This window comes from Pyxicephalus adspersus, chromosome Z, assembly GCF_032062135.1.
Source record: "Pyxicephalus adspersus chromosome Z, UCB_Pads_2.0, whole genome shotgun sequence".
NCBI lineage: Eukaryota > Metazoa > Chordata > Amphibia > Anura > Pyxicephalidae > Pyxicephalus > Pyxicephalus adspersus.
Window position 1 is genome coordinate 57,241,553 of NC_092871.1, and position 17,806 is coordinate 57,259,358.

The following is a 17,806-nucleotide window of genomic DNA, read 5'->3' on the forward strand; positions in this document are numbered from 1 at the left end:
TTGGCCCCATTGTCACACACGACCTTGCCTGGCTGAAGTCTGTTGGGAGTTAGCCATTTGTCCTCCTGCTCCCGCAAGGCACTTAGAATGGCTGCGCCCGTGTGGCTGAGGGAACCCAGGCTTTGCAACCTCAGGACTGCGTGGCAACGTCGGAATTGTGCACTGAAATAGCAAACTGCAGGTTGTTGCTGGCGGTGAACAGATGCTGCTGAATGGGAGGTGCTTGCTCCACGGCAAAGTGTCCCTGGAGGAAGAGGTTGAGGCACAAGATTCAAAGGAGGAGGTGGAAGTGGAGGTTGAGGAGGAAATTGCATGTCAATGTGCTCTGGGCGGAGGTATGTATGCAGGCCTTGCTGCAGCTGCATCTTCCCCTGCTGCCACCAAAGTTACCCAGTGAGCTGATAGGAAATATATCTCCCCACTCCATGCTTGCTCGACCAACTGTCGGTTGTCAGGTGCACCTTGCCAGAAACTGAGTGCTGCAGGGCCATGGACACATTGCTCTGCAGGTGTTCGGGCAAAGCAGGAACACATTTTTGTGAAAAGTACTGTCGCTTAGGCATAACGTACTGTGGGTTTGCTCAGAGGAATGCGCAACGGAACGCATTGGAGTCCACCAGGCGGTAATGGAGGAGCTCTAACGCAATCAGCTGTGCAATTGCCGCATTGATCAGCTTTGTTTTAGGGTCATTTGCGCCATGTTTCCTCTTGCGCTCCAGCATCTGGGAGATGGAAGGTTGGATGCTGCTAATGCTAACCACAGAAACATTGGACGATGGGGTGGAAGTTGTGGGGGATAACAATGATGCCTGGTCCTGACTGCTAGCAACGCCACAAACAGCAGCCGATCTGCGTTGGAGCTCCTGCTCACCGCTGGTGGAGCTGGAAAAAGGTAATGATCGGCTACATGCCACAATCAAATTGCTGGCAGCAGCACGGGTAACTTTAGAGGCAGAAGGAGGAAAGGCAGCAGAAGAGGATCGAGGAGTTGGAGCTTGCTTCTTGGGCGGAGGTGGTCGCACAGAGCTCTGGGTGGTGGCTTTTTAAATTAGTGCTCATGCAACTTGTTCCAAGTTTGTTTGGGTTTTTGCCTCGTTTCAAGTGTTGAGCACACAGTTTACAGATGACCATTGTGTTGTCATCACTATGGACATTAAAAAATGCCCACACTGGCGAACATTTAACTGGGTCGAAAGGTGCTCTGAAGCTGGTGATCGTGGTGGCGGTCCGCAGTTGTTGAGGCATAGCTGTGGTGACAGCTTCCGACGATTTACGTCAATGACTTGCCTCACTGGTAATTGAAGAATGCAGAGTGTGGGCAGCTTTTACCTTCTTCCTCCCTCTACCCCTTTGAGGGCGCTCTGCAACCTCCTCTTCTTCCTCTTCCTCCTCCTCTTCTTCCTGCCTATGATGATCTTCTTCTTCGCCCCATGTCGGATCAAATAGCCAGTTTGAATTGGCTCGTCTGCCTCAGAGTGTTCTGGTGAAAAGTAACTAGGGGGAAAGCCTGTGAACTGACTCTCTTCGTCAGATGACTCAAACAACTGAGCATCTTCAATGAATGCTTGTAGCTCCGCCTCTCCAACACCTCGGTGGGACTCCTCTACATACTGCCGTACACGTGACTTTCCAGCCGCTGATGAGGAACTAGGAGGAACAGGTGTATCATGGACTGTTTGGGGCACCTGTAAGGCCTGGGACTGGGATGAAGAGGGGGTAGAATCACTAGACCCAGGCTGGGTCATGTACTCCACTACGTCTTGTGCCTGGTGTGCAATAATGGACCCCACCACCAACAGCAGTGCCTCTTGTTCTTGGGTCTGCAGGTAAAAACAAATTCATTCTGGTTAGCTTGACACCCCTGCCAAAGCTGCCCTTTCCTCTTTGGCCAGACATTGTAGAAATGTCTTATGTATATATGTATATGATATTTGTATATGTCAATTTGATGGGGGGGTTGACACAAAAAATGCAAGTGCGCTGTGTTGTATACAGCACTTTGCTTCAGTGGTGACGCTTGTAATATGCAGCACAGTATAGAAACTATATACTGCAGTATACACTGCGTCTGTGTGTCTGTCTCTCAGTACAGATGTGATACTGTGCACGCAGTCAGCGAGGGGACCCTGCCTCTGGCTGTGTTTATGTAACACACTGACTGACTATTTATCTATCTAGCTTTCTATCTATCTATCTATCTATCTATCTATCTATCTATCTATCTATCTATCTATCTATCTATCTATCAATGTATCTAGCTATGTATCTCTCTAGCTATCTATCTAGCTAACAGTGAAACACTCTACCTATCTGAGTACAGTAGATTTCAATACTGCACCAATAGAGTATAATCCAACAATCTATCTGACTAATAGTGTGAGTGTGACACAGTCTAACAAAGTAAAGCACTTTTTTCACTTTGACAAAGCAAGCCAAGCAGCACAGAAAGGTTGTGATGCCATCAGCAAATCTCTGTCAGGAGTGGTAAATGCAGGCACGCCCTGGCCTTATATAGGCTAATGGCTGCCTGTGTGGCATGCAGTGACAGACAGCCAATCGGCTGCCTGCCACAACAAACAAGGAGGGGAGCATCCCTGCTCTAATTGGAGGGCCCTTTGCATCATGGGGGAGGTCCCTAGGCATTGTGGGAGGGTTGAATTCGGGTATTCGAATTCAGCAAAATGCGGGTCGGGTCAACACGAATTCAAATGGTCATATTCGGGCCGAACATTAGGACATCCCGAATTCGAACAACACTACTCCTAACAACCAAAAAGCAATAAAGTGACCAAGGAGCACAACCCTTAACAACCTTTGTAAAAAAACTGTAGTGTTACACTGCATTCACAGAACACTTACTATACCAAGAACTCACCTATTATGTTTGTCTTTTTACAGCTGACAAATGATACAGGCAGCTTCCATGGCTTATGACAGCTGTGTGTCACCCCCGGTCTGAAGCAGAGCATAATTACAACAGGGCTCTGCATAAAAGCCGGGGGGTTGTGGAGCACACCATCGGGCTGCCAAAAGCACGATTTTTGTGCTTGGCGCGGCCCGGTGTTGAACTCCTTTATGCACCCTGGAATGCAGCCCAAATCATCATGGCATTCTGCATCTTGCACAATCTGTGCTTGCACCACGGTGATACCTGGGACATTCCCGAGGAACTTGAGCCAGAGGTGCCCCAACATCCTGCCTCCAGCCCCAAAGCACAGCAGAGGGCCGTCGAGTCAGGGATGAACTTATTGCCAATGTCTTTGCGCGTGAGTATATACATATGTTTAAAATGCATGAATTACGTATTTTAGCACATCATGTTTGGGTTACAAACCAAACTAGGAGTTTAAGTCATAGCAAGCACACTTCAATCGTTTGGGAAATGAAATAGCAAACATATTTGTGTAAGAGCTGGACCTTTATGTGACACTTTACAAAAACACATTGCCAAACTGGGGCAGAGTGCACTTTAGTGCAGATTTGGGCAAGCATTGCTTAGGCAGCCAGAAAAGCATGAAAAATACAATCCAGCAGCATGTAGGTACCACTAAAGCATGATTAACCATGCTGCTTAACACATCCTAATAATGTAATCTATTTCTTTACAGGGTGATAACATCCCTCTGCTGTGCTGCCAAGCCTCTGGAATGTCACATCACAGACAACTGTACAATAGTGGATGATATTGCTTCCGGGTAAAGGAGAAATCCACCTTTATGTTCTTCCACTCCCATGCTGATGTGAGGAAGGGAACATATAGTGGGCCAAGGTCTAAAATGGCATTTAAACCTTTAGAAACACCCAGGAAACTGTGCACAGTGCACAAATTAAGGGCGACGTGGTTTGAAAGGACACCCTTCCTAAAATATTTAGAGTGTCCAGGAGCCTCTTCATTCTTGGCACAGCCTAGCTTCTCTTGGTTTTTGCAGCAATTTTACCCTCCAGAAAGATGTACAGGTCATGGACGACCTGGTGGGACAAACATAAACGCCTTTTGACATTCTGGTCATTGGTTTGAGGAGCAAAAACAAATGAGTTTGTTGGCAGAAAGCAATAAATTATGTTTGGCACTGAGTTATATTTGTCACTGTCATTTTTCAGTACAAAATTACTAATACAATTAGAATCATGTAAACACATGAATAAAGCATACTATCTGGTATTTAACCTCCTGAGCGTTACACTGAGGTCTAGATTTCTGTACCAAAAGTGATCCACTGTTTTTCATGAAATTTTTTTTTTAAATTGTACTGGAGAGGAGGACGATGCTGGAATACGAAAACGACGCTGGATGAGCACAGGGGGACCAGGTAAGTATGGATGGGAAAAATCTCGGGGTTAACCATCCTAGCCGTTTTTTTTTGCCCGAACGAAGGTCGGGCTTAATGGCTAGGTGGAAGAGTGCTTGACCCTGCTTGTGAGTTTGGCAATCAATGTGTTTTGATTTGTGCTTGGCAACCTGGAACTCCTTCCATCAACATCAGGTGTGTTAGAATGAGTATGCAGCTCAGCTGGACAACTAATTGACAACCAGTTTGGACAGCAAGTGGAAGTGTGTTTGTATACAATACAGCTAAGATCAGGCAGCACAGCACAATGACAACAAACCTATAACACTACCACAAATCAACAGAGGAGTTGTGTGGCAGCAAATCAACATAAGTGCAAAGTTCAGAGTAAAAAATATGTACATATTGCATTCAAATACCAATATGTGGCAATGTGACTTTGAAAATGGGACAAAAGCAAACAGGGGGTTCAAGTAGCAGTTTGGAGTGGAAACCATGCATACATTTGTACTGAATATTGGTTTAAAAAAAACACAAAACATTGCAGAGGATTTGATAAACAACAGAAACTATCATTACAAACCAAGCACAAAAACATTGCAGCAAAAGATGAAACTAACAATAATGAGGATTACAAAGTCACATCAATGCATACCATCCAAGCAAACTTACTTGATGACACCCTCCCCCCCCCACACACAAACCAGTCCAGTTAAATAGTAATAATGAAAATGCATATGTATTTATATGCATCTAAATGTATTTTGACATACACACACAAGTGAAATCACTAAATGTTTTTGATACATCTTTGGCAACAATCCTTTTTTTCAAATATTTGATTTCTATCAAGCCAAACTACAATGAAATTTAAATATATCACAAATGCTTGTTGACAATTTTTTTCAATTCATACTATTGTGTGATGACATTATAAAGTGTTAACTAGTATACATACAGCTTGATCTCAATTAGTTTGCAGTATTGCAAAACAAACCAAAAAGTATGAAAAGAGTCCAACAAATGTAACAATACATGAATTAATTTTGTGAATGAGTACAATGTAATATCAAAAAGTAGCACTTACTCAAAAGAAGATGAAGCATTAAAGATTCTAATTCACCTGTAATGGACTGTAAATGCGCACAGAACAGGGAGCAGGTGTGGGCTAATTAATTGCTATGATCTCACCATTGACAGCTTAACAGTTCCTCCTGAATTGCGCAGCTGCAAACTAATCGCCTTAATTGGCGGATTCGCAACCCCTATTGCTCATTTATCAAGGCAGGAATCTGGCTGGCAAGTGAAGGCGAGTGTACTAGCACTTGGCTCCAGCCCACGGAAAAATAATATAGGCTCAAATCACAAAAACAAACAAAAAAAAAAAAAAACATGATGAGGATTTTTATTTTCATAAAATTCACAGCAACTGTATTTTCAGCTTTGTCTAAAAACATTTGAACATAACAGTCCCATGGCTAAAATAAAGATCCTTATTTGTGTAGTAAAATATAAAAGTAGTAGTTTTGGCTGAAGTTCTGCTTTAATTGTTGGACACAATGGGTTTGTTTTTTGTGAAATGCCTGAGTCTCTTCCCTAACTCAGCCCACGTATATTTATTACAACATTTCCAGTATCCATATGGACATTCCTATTGGTTAAATATTGGAAATATTTATACTGGAAATTTGTCAGTCACTATCAATTGGTGTAGATGTATGTAAGAGAGAAAAACATTTTTTTTTTATAAAGGTGCCAATGGAACGCTTACAAAATTGTATTTTATCTAGATGTAAATCATGCCATTTTTCTGCTTGCCACATTTGTAAAAGTTGGAATGATCTTCTTTTAGAAGATCACAATTTTCACTGTGAAAAGATAATGATAACATGTAAAGTGGTAATTATTACTTCATAGTTAAAATGCATTTGCCATTTTAAAAGTGCATAATGCAATAGGTTGCAGTGGAGATCAGTGTTTATACACTCGGATTAGCTCTTTTGTGGCAGTAGCTACTTCTCAATAGTGGCCAAACTAAAAAACTCTAAGGCCATTCGTCATCACTTTTAAAACTGGCAAAAAGTGGAGATAGGATGGTTCTTATAAATCTAGAACTATAAAAATGGAAATAAAAAAAAAGGTAAATAAGTGATGATTTGTAATCTATTCCTTTATACTTATGCTCCCTAGGATAGAATTACAGCTATTGTAGCTCAACCCCAAAAGATATTTTCATTTTTTTAAACACAACAGCAAAAGCATAGTTGCCTAATTTTGTGACATTTTGTAATTTAGTGACAAAATTATCTGCTATAACCCTTTACCTATTATCACACTCAAAACAAATGTGTAATTAATTTATTAATAAGAGAAGAAAAAGTATTAATACCTTTCCCTCCATTACAACATAATTATACAGACCCTACTTCTGTTTAGTGATTCCGTCAAAAAAAAAGAAGCCCTGTGACCTATGTGTGGATACGTGCACCTTATCCAAATCATATTTAAATTTGTGTAATTTATATAATATCTCTCAATGATTTATAGGGTGAGAGGAAATAGCCTTCCATACTTCATCTTTTAACCATTATTCATTCCCTATTGTTTCAATCTTCATTACTCCCTTAATCTTAAGACTACAAAAAGAATTCACCTTTCTTTTCCACTTTGTCTTCTACTGATAACACTGTGTATTTTCCTAATATTTTTATTTTACTTTATCTAGTTATAGTATACTTTTTCCTGCTTTATCTTTACCACTCAGTTAATCATGACATATATACTCAAATACTCTTAATATATTACATATAACATCGACAACCACTAAGACACAAAGACCAAGGAAGGATGGGGGACCTGGGGCAGGCCAGCTGACAATCCCACGTATGAAAAGGGAACATATATTACAGCCTACATAATTAATAAAGTAACTTTATGGTCAACATTGACCAATCCCAGCCGTTGATCATGTAATGCTCAATCCATATTTTTTGAAATTTAGGAACTGAGGCAGTCAATATCGCTCTCATCTTTTCGTTCACCAAAAACCAGGACATTTTATTTTTAATTTGTTGCACATTGGGGGTTTTAGACCACCATGCTTTGTGCAAAACCATTTTGACTGAAGTGAACAGATACGTTATCAATTTAAATTGAACATTAGTACAGAACAATGGTTTCAAACACAAAAGTGCCTCTGCCGTTTTTTTAGGAAATCCGCGACCCATCAAAGTATAGACTATTTGATATACCCTTGTCCAAAATTTTCTTATTTTAGGACACTCCCACAATATGTGATAGAGCGTTCCTGATTTATTACATCCCCTAAAACATTTACCCCCACAGGTCAGTTGGAATTTAGTAAGCCTAGATGGAACCATATACCATCTTAACATCAATTTATAATTGGTTTCTGCCGCTGAAGCGTTAATGCTACTATGGGCCACTGCAGACCATATCTGATTCCAGTCTTTCTGTTGCAGTGACATGCCCATATCTGCCTCCTATTTAGATATATAGGATTGAATGGCCATACTTGTTTGAACTAAAGTAATATACAGAGCCGATAAAACTCCTTTTACCTTTACATTCTGTACACACAGTCTCTCAAACCACGTCATATTATTAATTCCAACAGTTAATCTTAGCCTAGTTTGTTTAAAATGCCTGATCTGGCGATACCTAAAGAGTTCCTCAGGTGGGGCTTCATACTTTTCTCTAATCTTGCTAAAAGAATGAATCGTGTTATTAAAATGACAAATTCTATATAGGTCCTTTTCTACCCACCAAGAAAAACACCTCAGTTCCTCCAGACCAGGAGGAAACAATGGGTTCCCAATTATAGAACTTACTGGGTTATGGCCAGACATAAGGCCCCCCGCATATTTAATAGAGTCCCATATTTTAAATGTATGTCTCAATGTTGGGTTGGTAATGTGGGGCCGTTGTACCTCTGGAATCCAGAGTGATGTATCTACTGAAATTGGTGCCACCAATGTTTTCTCAATGGAAACCCATTTGGGAATATTTTTTTGAGCACGATATTGTAACAGGGGAGTAACTTGGGCAGCTTTATAATATGAACTCAAATGCGGCTCCTAGAGCGATATAAAGTATGTCTAGGAACTCTTGGGCGCTTTGCCCCCCAAATATATTCTAACATCTTACTTTGTAGCATTTTTAATACATGATTAGGCATAGCTTATGGAAGGACTCTCATAGGATATAGGAACTTTGGTAACCAGGACATCTTTATAAAAGCTTGGCGGCCCAACCATGAGATTTGATAGTGTTTCATGTTTCTAATAAACCGATCAGGTGTTTCACAAAGTCAGGGATATTGACGCTATACAAAAGATCATATGATGAGCAAATATATATACCCAAATAGCTAAGTCTTTTTAACTCCCATTGAAAGGGAAAGCATTCTTTGAGCAATGTTACCACTTCTATTGATAGATTAATATTAAGAGCCTTACATTTTGATTTATTTACCTGCAGCCCCGAGAAGGCCTGAAAACCTTCCATTACCTTCATCAAATTGTTCAAAGTTACCATGGGATTTGTCAGACTAAGGAGAATATCATCCGCAAAAAGGCAGAGTTTGTGTTGTTCCCTGTTTATCCCTATACCCTGAATGTCAACATTATTTCGAATAGCTATAGCCAGAGGTTCTATTGCCAATGCAAAAAGCATTGGCGACAGTGGGCAACGCTGCCTGGTACCCCTGCCCATAGAAAAACATTCTGAACGGTAGCCAATATATTGTATAAATGTCTTAGGGGAGTCATACAGTGAGGAAACCCATTTACAAAAGTTCTCTCCAAAGCCCCATTTATTTAATAATGATATAAGATATGACCATAACACTGAGTCAAATGCTTTACTTATATCCAAACTCAGTAAAAAAGCTGATGTCTTGTTGTTTACCTTGTTGAATTAAATGCAAAATCCTCCGTGTATCTCCCGCTTGTCGTCTGGGTATAAAACCTGTTTGGTCAGCCGACACTAAGTCACCCAAACTATCTTCCAATCCGGATGCCAGGATTGTTGCCAAAATCTTTGCATCCAGAATAGGAAGAGAAATCGTTCTAAATTTAAACCAGTTCATCGCATTAGTAGAGGGTTTTGGTGGAATCAAGGGTTTCCCCTCTCAAAATCCCATTAAATGTCCCCACCAGGTAAGGTCCCAGTATTTGCTGGTATTTTTTTTTAAATACTGCTGTAAACCCATTAGTTCCTGGTCTCTTATTGGGTTTAAGAGCCCCAATAGCTTTAATCACTTCCAACAAAGTAATAGGGGCTTCCATAATTTCTATTCTATTAGCAGTATTTTTTGGAAGATTTATAAACTGAAAGAATGTTTCCTTAGCTCTATTATCGAAAGAATGAGGAGTTTAGTACAGTTTTTTTAGATGTTCAAAAAAAATTCCTGCAATATATGCATTGGATTACTTGTGGTGTTTGGGCGTCTTTCCGAGTACCTCAGCCTATTTGCCAATAATGTATGCATTTTATTACTATATCTATAAAGTTTATTATTTGACCATCTCAACGTTTTCTCAGCAATAGATGCTGTGCAAATATTCAATTGTGTACGGACTTGTCATTTGTCGTCTTTTACTTTTATTTAGTGAAGCTTTGTACTGCGTTCTCAGCTTTTCATTGTAGATTCTAACTCCATTACTTTTGCCCTACTTTTCTTTTTAATCCGGGAGGCTATCTGTATTAGTCGTCCTCTTATCACCATCTTATGCGCTGCCCATAGCATAACCGGTGATGTTATAGGTTGTTTTTTTAAAGAAAAATACTCAACTAAAATCCCTTGTACTTTTTGATCCATGTCAGGGTTACTGAGCATAGAGTCATTAAGTGACCATCTAAACGTATCGGGCTTAGGAAAAGAGAAGACAATGTAGCCCAAACTGCGTCATGGTCTGACCATGAGAACGCCAAAATATCACAAGATAAAACCAAAGGCAATGCTTTTTGATGTATTAAAATACGGTCTATACGGGCCGTATTTTTTCTTGTCCATACTTGATATTAGTGGAACATTGGTGTCACCACACATCATCAAATAGCCTTGCACATTTTTGCGCACCAAAGTCATCAGCTGTTCCAAAAAAGCTATTGATTCTCATAAGGAGCATAGTAAGACACCAATGTCACCTTAGCGCCATTTATTGTTCCAACCACTATCAATTATCGATCATCTTCATCGACCACCATTCTATCCAATAGAAATGACACTCTTTTCCTAAAGCCAATAAGCACCCCTCTTCGTTTTACTGCTGTATTAGCTTTAAAAACAGTTGGATAGACCGCATGAAAATATTTTGGGCAGGAGGAAGTAGAGAAGTGTGTCTTTTGTAAACGTATTACATCTGCTTTACGTGTATGAAAAAAAACTGAAGGCTTGTGACCTTTTAACTGGGGAATTAAGGCCTTGTACATTGAGAGAGAGTATTGAAATTACCATTTCTCTATATACCCTTTTCCCGTCACAAACATTTGTACAATATGCCGCCTGCCTTACACCGGAAACAAAAGGGAAAAGATACAGACTAAGACAGGGGTGACACTGGGTGGACAAAACACTAAACGTTATGCATAATATATACACCCAGGGTGTGCGTAGTGGAGACCTGCTCTCACCCCGCATCCTCCCTTTCTGATAATACAAAAATGCAATATAAACAAGGGAAGACAGAATTTTTCCTGTCGCCCCGATAATGTCGTCAGGCAACTTACAAAAGAGCACAGTGACTTCTACACCAGGACAAGGCACAATAAGAAAAACTAGATAACATCAAACAATTCTCTAAACATTCAACTAACTGTTTAAAGAAAATTATGCTCCCAGCAAATACATAATTAGTATCTCAAGCTAACAGATTTATATCCAGATTTATCAGAACAGTATATCCATTTGAAAAGGGGCCTTCATACAATATTGACCAAAATTATTTCAATAACTCCTAAGTAAAGCAGGAAGGGAAAAGAAAAACAGAAAGCAAAAATGAATTAAGTATTCAAATATTGCTCTGAGAGAGTCCCAAGCATTTAAGTAGATCTGTGACCTTACGCTCCTTAGTCCTCTTTTGCTGATGTATTTCAGATATTTGTGGTATTAAATGGTTAGGATTTTCCACATGGCCTGATTTCTCATATTGATCACAGGCACAAAAGTCCCATTTCCTGAAACTTATTTCTGGCCTCCTCTAATGAAGAGATAGCTTGTAACTTGCCCCCATATGTAAATAACAATTTTAAGGGGAAGCCCCATCTATAGGGGATCTGCTGATTCTGTAGGATCTGAAGAAATGGTTTCATCTCTCTGCAACGCAGTATCATTGCTGGAGCCAAGTCCATAAAAAGCTGGTATCTATGACCTTGAAAAGTGAGGGGTTCTTTCTTTGTGGCTGCCTTGATTATCGCATGTTTGACATAGGGGTAGTGCAACTTAACCACAATGTCCCTTGGTGGACAATAAGCTTTTGGTTTTACTAATGTGCGGTGACCACGATCCAATTCTAGCTTTTCCAGTGCTATCTCAGGACATATTTCACAAAAAATGGCAGTCACTGTTGTATTAAGATCAATTATGCTTTTTTGTAAGCCACGTATGCGGAGGTTAGAGCGGCGCGCCCTATTCTCATAATCCTCCATTTTATGATGTAAAAGCTGTACCTCTTGTTTTTTCTTGTTACTCAATATCCTCTTCATGCCTCTCTAGAACAGTAGTAACATCATCTACTCACCCCTCACGTTGTACTGTACGCTGGCCCAGCTCTCTTAGCTCCCTTGAAAAGTGCTCTGTAATTTTCTTAGTACTCCCCAATGCTGTATGTAACATTAACTGAAATTTTTCCAAAAGGCTTTCTGAATCTGAAGGCTGTGATTGTACAACTGGTGTTGAAGGCAGGCTCCCTGTATACATTTTTGTTTCACTGGAGCACTCGCTCTTTTCCTGACACATGTGAAGGAAGGAATCCGCCATCTTGGCTTTCCTGCATGCTGAGGCTGCCTGTGCTATCACACGCTGCTGCCGGCTCTTACCGTGAGTTGGCATCTGAATTTCTCCAATCTCAAGCCTCCCTCTGTACTGCTCCTCACTCGGGGAGCCTCCCGATGCCAGAACCGCCACTTGATGTGCACGCTACAGCACTGTTTGTCCCGGGTACAGCAGAGCTGGCTCAGGACTCTAATATCCGCCTGCTTCGCACATTCGCTCGCGTAGTTGCCCAATTTTAATGGGCCATTCAGCATTGTAAAATATATTTGTATTTGAGGGTATTAGAATTCATAACCCTCTTTTATCTTCTACTAGCTGATTACCCGGCGTTGCCTGGGAATTTATGTATTGCAATCTTAAATTATACAGGAAAAGATATCAAATAAAGCTAAAGCTTTCTTTGTTAAATTGAATAAATGCTTTTTTTTTTTTTTTACAGGTTTTAAAAGAATAAGTACAATATACAAATTATAATGCAAAATCTTTGACAAATTGACTATATTATTACTTAAACACAAAACACCTCCAGGAGCAATACTAAATAAATTCTTGGGGAACCCATCCTTGAGTAAGCAACATAAAGTTGTCCGTGGAAGAAGATTAAGGAGATGCTCAGGGAGGGCAATCTCAAATCCACTCCGCAGTACGTAATAATCTGCCCCTGTGACTTGTTGATTGTGATCAAAAACGTAAGTCTCATTGGAATTTGTAATCTCTTAAAATGAAAAGGGAGATCCGTGGGAATGAGTGGTATCCTTGGGATAAAAACTGTTTCACCCTCTCCCTTTCCTTTTAAGATAGTGGCTTCAATTACATTGGCCAGCAGCTTCTTAACACAAAGCCTTGTGCCGTTGCAAAGTTTTGGGATGACAGGCAGAGTCTGACGAAAATCTCCACAGAAGAGTACCAGAGCTCCTCCCATCAGGTTGTCATTTCCTCTCAGATCTGAAGGGCCTCGAGAGCTTTCTTGTGAGCCATGGTGCATTCATCCCATACAAATAATTTACATGTCTTGAGCACCTCTGCATGACCACTTGCCTTACTTATGTTGCAGATAGGCAATGCCTGACAATGCCAAGTGGCAACTTAAGTGAAGAATGGGCTGTCCTCCCTCCTTCCATTAACGTTGCCAAAATTCCTGAAGAGGCGATGGCAAGAGCATCTTCTCCCTGAGCCCTGATTGTGGCCAGAAATAAATGAGATAAAAATATTTTCCCTGTGGCCCCAGAAGCATCCAGAAAAATGATACCACCATGTTGTTTCGCTACCTGATCCATTATAATTTGGTATGCTTTTTTCTGATCCTGATTTAGAAATGACATATGCACTTGCTCTTTGATGTTGTAGTTCTTTTCACGTATGTAATCTGAGTAAAGTACGTCTTGTGGTTCTCGGACTGGTGCAGGCAAGCCGAGCTGCAGTAATGTTTTATTGATCATGGCCAAAGATTTTTCCTCAAGAGTAATCAAAGCCTTGTTGAAAATGTCGAGAGCAAAGGTAATTCCTTATGTGGGATTTTCTCTCCGGACTTTGGCGAGTAAATCCTTACTTAGGGCCTCCCTATATGTTTCCCATAAAGTGTTTGGATTGGATGGACTGCATGTAGTCAATATTATAACAAATAGATTTTTGATTTGCTGTGGGAGGAAAATTAATTGGTTAATTCGGCTTCCCGCAATGTGTCATCCCAGTGCCTTGTCCGCCAACCAGATTAAATTGTGTGAGTGTGGCAGTCCTCGCTTTTGCTATTCAATTGTTTACATCCAGCATCTTGGCAGTCCAAAGACATGGGCCTTCGTTATAACATCAGTTAGTTTCTTCTGTTGAAATACTCTGGCAATCAAGTCGTTGCGCTCACTGAGTAATTGACTTTTGGTAAGCATCTCCTTGATCTCTGTCCAAGTTGGATTGCAGGTGAAGGTGATAAATAAGTCTGGTCTCCCATGTGTCCTCGCGTATGTCATAGCATCTTGCGTGTCTAAGTGCATGTGTCTGGGACTGCCTGTAAATGTAGATGGTAGTATGACTAAGGCATCAAAGTCTTTCAACGTTGGCGTCATTTGCCACAGCATCTCTAAGGTGAATATATTCTCTTAGTTTACGTTGATGTAGACGAATGTAAAGAAGACGTTCACTCTCGTTTTTAGCATACATATCAACAATGAATTGATAAAACAATTGTCTGCAGCGTATTATGTGGTTCTGTTCAGTATCTCGAACCATTAATCTGTATGAACCGACGTTCATGTTTGCCTGCTGGTCTTTAGTCTGCTCTTATGACTACTTCATTCGTTGGCACATGTTCTAATGCTGTTTTAAACGTTTTAATAAGAACATTGTGCTCATAAAACATCCTTTGTAACTTTAAGACAATCTGAAATTTTGTTCCTGAGATGTAGGTGCACCTCTGGTCAGTTTCTATTAGTTTGTTTTCAATAAAATATAGTTGTACAAATTTTGGTGGTTGATCTGGAAACAGAAGTAATGATCACGCTTTGGAGTAAGTTTGCCCTTGCACCGTGAATGTGGATGGAAATCCAGGCTGTTGAACAACTGATGTGGCGCTGAATGATGTCATTTGGAAACATGAGTTGTATTTTCTGATGTTATTAAGAAATGCTTTGACTCTGAGGTATTTGCTGATGTGTAATTCCAAAGTTCTTGTGGTGGTGTTTTCAGATGGCAGTTTGTACTTTCCCTTTTTTGCAGCAAATACCAGGAGACTCAGATTTAAACTTCTTGGCTTGACAGTAACTACAACTATTTCCATTCTTATGATGGTAACACATGCATGCTGTTAGTAGTCTTTATATGGATCATAGTGGAGTCCTTCCAATGTTAAACTGAAATGTTGTGCAGTCCATGATCGTCAGGCTCTTTCTCTAATTTCCTGTACTCGGGTCTCACGCTGTTGTACTGTCTCTGAAGCTCTAGATGTAGAAGCTCTTTCTCTCATTTCCTGTACTTGGGTCTCACGCTTTTGTACTGTCTCTGAAGCTCTAAATGTGGAAGCTCTTTCTCTCATTACCTGTAATCGGGTCTCACGCTGTTGTATTGTCTCTGAAGCTCTAGATGTAGTAGCTCTTTCTCTCATTTCCTGTAGTCGGGTCTCATGCTGTTGTACTGTCTCTGAAGCTCTAGATGTAGTAGCTCTTTCTCTCATTTCCTGTAGTCGGGTCTTATGCTGTTGTACTGTCTCTAAAGCTCAAGATGTATTAGCTCTATCTCTCTTATCCTGTAGTCGTGCCTTACACTGTTGTACTGTCTCTGAAGCTCTAGGTGTAGTAGCTCTCTCGTGCAGCATTGCAAGTCTTCTAATCCTGTCCTCAGGATTTTTTTTTCTACAGTGTTGTTTCATTTTTTTTGCCTTTGATTGCACTCGGCCAATTGCCCTATGTTTTCTTGAAGGCATTATTACAGGCCAGAAATTTGTAAAAGAGTAAAAAAAAGTATGTAAAAATATAGGCAAAAGGCACACTGTTGCTGAACAATACATATACACATACATACACATACACACATAGCATACAGTGCTGTACAAAGATCAGAGGTGCACTCACATGAATCTGAGTCATATGTCTAGCAAGTTTGGTTCAAATGTGTCGATGCATTTTCAAGTGATGGGGTAACATAGCAAGTTTGGTTGAAAAGTCTCCATGGCTTTCCGAGTGATGACATACACACATACATACATACATCTAAATATAGTTCTGCCATATAGCACAGCGCTGTACAAAGATGACTGGTGAACTCACATGAGTCTCAGTCATATGTATAGCAAGTTTGTTTGAAATGTCTTTATGCGTTTCCTAGTGATGACATACATACATCCAAATATAGCTCTGACATATAGCACAGTGCTGAACAAAGATGACTGGTGAACTCACATGAGTCTCAGTCAAATGTATAGCAAGTTTGGTTGAAATGTCTCCATGCGTTTCCTAGTGATGACATACACACATACAGTTAGGTCCATAAATATTTGGACAGAGACATCTTTTTTCTAATTTTGGTTCTGTACATTCACTCAATAATTTTAAATGAAACAACTCAGATGCAGTTGAACTGCAGACTTTCAGCCTTAATTCAGTGGGTTGACCAAAAGATTGCATAAAAATGTGGAAACCTAAAGCTTTTTTTAACACAATCACTTCATTTCAGGGGCTCAAAAGTAATTGGACAAATTAAAAAGCTGAAAATAAAATGTTCATTTCTAATACTTGGTTGAAAACGCTTTGCTGGCAATGACAGGCTGTAATCTTGAACTCATGGACGTCACCAGTGATTCTGCCATCATCCACCACTGTTGTCTTCCGTGGACTTCCAGGTCTTTTGGCGTTGCTGAGTTCACCAGTGCTTTGTTTCTTTCTCATGATGAACCAAACCGTAGATTTTTCCACTCCTAATATTGTAGGAATTTCGCAGATCGTTTTTTTTTCTGTTTTTGCAGCATAAGGCTAGCTTGTTTCACCTGCATGGAGAGCTCCTTTGATCATGCATGTTGCCTGTTCACAAAATCTGAGCAAAGTCTTCCACATACAAGCACCCCCCACCCCCCCAAATCAACTCCAGGCTTTTTATCTACTTAATTGATAATGACATAACAAAGGAATTCCCCTCACCAGCCCATGAAATAGCCTTTGAGTCAGTTGTCCAATTACTTTTGAGCCCCTGAAATGAAGTGATTATGTTAATAAACGGCTTTAGATCCTCACATTTTTATGCAATATTTTTCCTCAACCCACTGGATTAAAGCTGAAAGTCTGCAGTACAACAGCATCTCAGTTTCATTTAAAATTAATTGTGGTAATGTACAGTACCAAAATTAGAAAAAAGTTGTCTCTGTCCAAATATTTATGGACCTAATGTACATACAAATATAGCTGTGACATATAGCACAGCGCTCTACAAAGATGACTGGTCCACTCACATGAGTCTCAGTCATATGTAGAGCAAGTTTGGGTGAAATGCCTTCATGCGTTTCCTAGTGATCACATACACTATACAAACATACATACATCCAAATATACCTCTGACATATACCACAGCGCTGTACAAAGATCAGCGGTTCAATCACATGAGTCTCAGTCATATGTCTAGCAAGTTTGGTTTAAATGTCTCTATGCGTTTCCAAGTAATGGTGAAACATAGCAAGTTGGTTGAGATGTGTTGATGTGTTTCATAGTGATGACATACACACATACATACATCCATCCAAATATATGTCTAGCAAGTTTAATTGTAAAGGGGAAATTAAATCTTCCATTGAGGAGATCTGTCCTGAGGGTGATTTTGACCCCTGACCTTGTGACGGGCCCTTGGCACCCATGGCTTGGAGGAAATGGAGTGATTGATGTTGGATTTCATATAACTCGGAAATGGTAAAGCAAGAAAAAGCGTTGTTGTGTTTTACTTTGTTTTACTTTTTAATAGGTGCCAGGGATTATTTTTTTCCTGCCTAAAATGGGACTAATGATCTCTTTTTAGGTTTGTATGATCA

General features: G+C 40.2%; 1 long non-coding RNA gene across 1 annotated transcript; it reads left to right on the plus strand.

Annotated features, from left to right (window-relative positions):
- The first annotated feature begins 29 nt into the window (after positions 1–29).
- On the plus strand, positions 30–4,074 carry LOC140343210 (uncharacterized). Its single transcript, XR_011923277.1, has 2 exons — positions 30–3,266; positions 3,609–4,074. It is a non-coding gene; the product is annotated as an uncharacterized lncRNA (long non-coding RNA).
- Positions 4,075–17,806: the final 13,732 nt, after the last annotated feature.